The sequence below is a fragment of the Acomys russatus genome, chromosome 7 (assembly GCF_903995435.1).
Source record: "Acomys russatus chromosome 7, mAcoRus1.1, whole genome shotgun sequence".
Lineage (NCBI taxonomy): Eukaryota > Metazoa > Chordata > Mammalia > Rodentia > Muridae > Acomys > Acomys russatus.
In genome coordinates this window covers 36,433,706-36,437,221 of record NC_067143.1, presented here as the reverse complement: position 1 = coordinate 36,437,221, position 3,516 = coordinate 36,433,706, and the positions used below count along the sequence as shown (strand labels likewise).

Below are 3,516 nucleotides of genomic sequence, written 5' to 3'. Positions count from 1 at the left end.
CACTATGTTGAAAGTATGTGATCTACTGTTTTATTTTTGCTTTACCGGGGGTTTCAGCTAAGAGATTGCCTTGAGTCTCAGGAGAAACCTTGTACTTTTAAGTAAGTGTTAAGACAGCAATAGAAGAGTGACTAAGCCAGCCACCTAACCCCCCCCCCCCCGTGTTTCCTAACACGCTGGCAGCAGTATGGCAAATTCCTCCTCACACTCACTTCTGTGACAGGCTGTCTTCTCTCTCTTGGTGGCTCTGATACTGTCCTAATTTTGGAATTACCTGTGAGATGCCTAAAGGCAGAGGCAGTGTGTGCCTTGCTTATTACTTGACCTTGGGGGCTAACAAGTGAACTGGTGCACACCAGTACATGCTATGGAAACAAGGCCTTCTTCAACCCACACTGCTTCATGCTGCTCTTGGTGAGAATGGTGGCAGGGCTCTTGGAAAACTATAGCAAAGCCCCAGTGGCGGGGAGGAAGGAAACCATAAGGGAGGCAGTGTGGAGCAGAAGGCACCTGTGGCTCAGTGGACACTACCACCACACACCCACGCACGCAATCTACTTGGGAATGGGGTAATTTTCCTGTATGCTGAAGAAGGGGCTGGGGCAGATGGAGATAATGAGGCAGAACCTTAGCTATGATTCACTGTAGGAACTGTCATGAAATGGAAGCAGCCAGATCTGAAACCAAGACCTGGGTCTGATTGCTGTTTTGTACCTACTTACCTAAACCTTACGGGCCATCTCCCTTCAAACAAAGGAAAAATAGCATGTCTCCTGGGGATGTGAGGCTTCATGACAAACCTAAGTGCCAAGTAACAGGTGACATATGGTGGACCCAGGATATTTGAAAGTAATTATCAGCTCGCCAAAGTCAAAGCTGGGTGCTAGAGTGAGGAACACTCTAGCCAGCAGCTCTCAGGTGCCCTGCCCCACTGTCTTCATGTCAATTAGCGATCATCAAGGCACCTGGCTCCATCAGCTGCATTCCTGGCTCCCCGCACAAACTCCACTTACAAAACAACAGGAACCTGTGAGTGCCGCGTCCCTCGATGCCACCAACACAGGCATGTCCTACTCCTACCACCCAGAGAAACATCCTTTATAACTTTGTTTTCTAGCACACTCAAATTCTGCCACAATAATGGCTCTAATTCCTTCTGGGCTATTCTAGTGCAGGCAGCACTGATTTACCACTTGCCTGGAGGGTTTAAGAGCTTCTCTGTGACACACAGGCCCCTCTGCTCTGCCCAGCTGGGCCTCTTACCCTGACATATGGCACTGCAGCTGTAAACACAGAGCTGGCTGACGCTGTGAGTGAAATATGCATGTGTATATAGTGGAAGGAGTTCTCAGCTACTGAAATAGAAACCACCAAATGGAAAACATGGATCAAAGACAGGGCCAGTTTGTTCAGAGTTCTAGTGGGATTCCTAGATGTTTCACACATAACACAAGCATGGGTAAATGAGGAAACATAACACCTGTGAGATTTTGATACATTCTTTTTTTTATTTAACAAGATAGCTTTTTTAGTTTAACAAAATATCTAGATCTTTGACATTTAAAATTTACCTGATTAAGGGGATGTCCAACTTCAAGCATCACAGTAACTAACCATAAAGAACCTTTGTTTAAGCATGTTATCTTCAAAAAGAAAAAATAAATCTAAAAATAAAGAGAGAGCCCTGCTGGGGTTTGTGATAAATCCCAAGACCTTACAATTCCACCTAGAAGCCGATGAGACTTCATTTCAACCGGGGCAGGGTTTACCCCACGGCCACGTTCAACTGCAGCCTCTGCTAAATCTGTTAAAAAACAAAACAGAAAGACATATAAAAAAATTTACGTCTCATTATTTGTGTTTGTTTGAGGTAGGGTCTCACTATGTAGTCCTAGGGGGCCTACAACTCACTATTAGGACCAGGCTAGCCTTGAACTCCATGCCCAATATAGAAACTGAGACCACTGGGACACAATCCCTGATTACTGGGCAGATAAGCCAAACTACACCATCCCTGCTCTTCTCTCAGCATTACCTGTCTCAGTGTGTAACTCCTGGCAGTCATTGCACGGTGCTGCCTCCCTACCCTAGCAGAGGGGACAGAGTCTGTAAAGCCCTCACAGAGCTGTGGTGGGAAGCATTTGGTATCAAGATTATCCAAACACAGCCTCTTTAGTGGATAGAGTGTTATCTATCTGCTAGTTAGTTATTAGTTAGCAACATGGGATATAAAACAGCATTGACTTCTGGCAAAATTAAAGTTTTTATTTGCAGAATTATTTTTTGTTTTGTCTTTGTTGTTGGGTGTTTTGTTTTGTTTTTCTAAGACTGTGTCTCACCAGGTAGACAAAGCTGACCTTGTGGCAATCCTCCCGCTTCAGCATCCCAAATGTTGGGATTTCATACATGAGCCACTATAACGGCAAAAAAGTATTGTTAATGATTGGCTCCTGGAGCTGGTGAGATGGCTCAGCAGGTAAGGGAACGTGTTGCCAAACCTGAGCTCAATCTCCAGAACTCATGTGATGGAAGGAGAAACTCCAAGCTGTCCTTTGAACTTTATGTGGGTCCCAGGGGACATAAACCCTCTCTTCACTCTTTGCCACACACACAAAAAGTAAAAATAAATAGTCGGTTCCCCGATGGTTCAAATGATAGCAGTCGCTTGTACATATGCAATAAAATACGTCTGAAGCACGTACTTGGCCTTCAGTACAAAACAGAACAAGTTTCTGGGCAGCTGGGTGTGCTCAGCTTCTCCTCCTACATGACTCCCTCCCCAGAAGCTGTGCACAGTGGAATTTACTGAGATGTGGCATTCTGTAAATGACCCTACACCTTTTGGATTCTCAAAACCTGCACTATAGGAATCGTCTTCTCAAGTTTCTAAACCCCCACATCTGATCTCCAGGTAGATCACAGCAGTAGAGTGAGACTGTCCACTCTGGATTTCCCCACCTCTCACACATCAGTCCACTGCGCCTACTTCCTGTAGTAAGACAGTGGAAAGCGGATAATGGTTGTTGGTAGATAAGTAGGTCTTGAATTGATTTGCAAACAAGACCTGTTCTATCTACCTTTTCATTTAGGAGGCTAACAGCAGAGTCGGCTTGACTTCAAGGACTCTATTTTCTTAAGTCTCCAGAAGACTATGACTAAATCCACCATGTAAAACTTTATCATCCTTTAGCTGGGCATGCCTGCAATCCCAGAAGTTAGAAGGCAGAGGCAGGAGGATCAAGAGTTCAAGGTTAGGGGCTGGAGAGATGGTTCAGAGGTTAAGAGCGCTGTCTGCTCGCCGGGCAGTGGTGGCGCACGCCTTTAACCCCAGCACTCGGGAGGCAGAGGCAGGTGGATCCCTGTGAGTTCGAGGCCAGCCTGGTCTACAATGCGAGGACAGCCAAAGCTACACAGAGAAACCCTGTCTCGAAAAACAAAACTAAACAAAATAAAACAAAAGCACTGTTTGCTCTTCTGGAGGTCCTGAGTTCAATTCCCAGCAACCACATGGTGGCT

General features: G+C 45.6%; 1 non-coding gene across 1 annotated transcript; it reads right to left on the bottom strand.

Annotated features, from left to right (window-relative positions):
* Window positions 1-3,018: 3,018 nt before the first annotated feature.
* Window positions 3,019-3,145, bottom strand: LOC127192491 (small Cajal body-specific RNA 15). The gene has a single exon (XR_007830976.1). It is a non-coding gene; the product is annotated as a small Cajal body-specific RNA 15 (non-coding RNA).
* Between the last annotated feature and the right edge of the window lie 371 nt (window positions 3,146-3,516).